Source organism: Oryzias melastigma, unplaced genomic scaffold (genome assembly GCF_002922805.2).
Source record: "Oryzias melastigma strain HK-1 unplaced genomic scaffold, ASM292280v2 sc01117, whole genome shotgun sequence".
Classification (NCBI taxonomy): Eukaryota; Metazoa; Chordata; class Actinopteri; order Beloniformes; family Adrianichthyidae; genus Oryzias; species Oryzias melastigma.
In genome coordinates, this window is record NW_023417701.1 from 1 (window position 1) to 1,299 (window position 1,299).

At 40.6% G+C, this 1,299-nt stretch overlaps 1 long non-coding RNA gene across 1 annotated transcript; it reads right to left on the reverse strand.

Moving 5' to 3' along the window:
• Nucleotides 1–120: 120 nt before the first annotated feature.
• LOC112141411 lies at nucleotides 121–1,274 on the reverse strand. Its single transcript, XR_002918392.2, has 3 exons — nucleotides 1,048–1,274; nucleotides 799–940; nucleotides 121–410 (listed from the first exon to the last, which is right to left on the reverse strand). It is a non-coding gene; the product is annotated as an uncharacterized LOC112141411 (long non-coding RNA).
• Nucleotides 1,275–1,299: the final 25 nt, after the last annotated feature.

Sequence of the window (1,299 nt, forward strand, 5' to 3'; positions counted from 1 at the left end):
TATTTGCACGTGTTTTAAGTGCGATCAAGCACAAAGTTGAATTATGTAATTATTTGCCACGGTAGCTGGTAATTTCAGTAAGGATGAAATATAAAACAACACGTCTCTTCTTTTGCTGTGGTGCATTGCTACCTCTGTTTGTGTGGTCTACAATTTGTTTTGTTTAAAATGTATGGATGTGATCATTTAAACTACCCGGATTTAACCAATTACTTACTGGACTGCGTTGATGTGTGAATTTTTCCAGTTTAATAATTTTACAACCAACTTTAACACATCATTGCAACTGCATTGTTAACAATGTGGTCAAATTAAGCTTACCTCTGCAGTTTGGGAATGCCATGAGGGGTCCTCCTTAAGTGGGGAAGGCCCAGCAGAACAATTTCCATCTTTCTTTGAGTTGAGGGTTGCTTTGAGAGAGAGAGAAAAAAGAAGAAAATAAAGGATTATGTGTTTAATCCAAAAACAAAATACCACTGGTCCCTAAGCAGCAGGTTGGAATGGTTGGAGAAAAGTGTCAGGTGTGATAGAAGAATTACAGCTGAAATATAAGGAAATGTGTACAAAACTGGAGTGAAATCAGCGATGTTGTTCAGCCTAGAGACAGGAAGCAGAGCTGGAGGTAGCAGAGATGAAGATGTTGAGGTTCTCTTTGGGAGTGACCAGGATGGATAGGATCAGGAATGAATACATCAGAGGGACAGCAAATTTCCTGGACACGACTCACACTTGAAGTGCCCCTTCAGATGGAGAGGAAAGGAGAAGGGAAGAATTTGGATTGGGCCGAAGTAAACTTACTTCAGAACAGCTTGCTCAGTCCAGCTAGCGTCCCAGCCGTGGCCTTGTACAGGTCCAGTAGCCCTGGTAGATACTGATCCAGCCCATTGAAGAAAGCAGTCTTGAGATTAACAGATGTCAGATCAGCAAATTCTACTTCAATCTGTAGAATATGGGAAATGTATCAAATCAGTTTTATAACTTTAAAAAGTCATGTTAAAACATAAAGTCATTACTAATATTTAAATGTAAACGTGCATCAGAACATACCCATGTGAGTGAACTTATTTCTCCTCTGCGACACGCTGCAGGGGAATCTGGGAATAAATACAGAAGAAAACAATCATGTCAGTATTTCACATTTAACAAAAAAATGTGTTTTACTCCAATTGCTGCCACAGATACAAGCTCGATGTCGTGGAGGAAGGAGCCGTCTGACCAACTAAGACAGGAGTGCACAGACCAAAGATGAGCGCACGATAATTCAACGCCATAATTGCCGCCGTTTCCTTGCATGGTGCA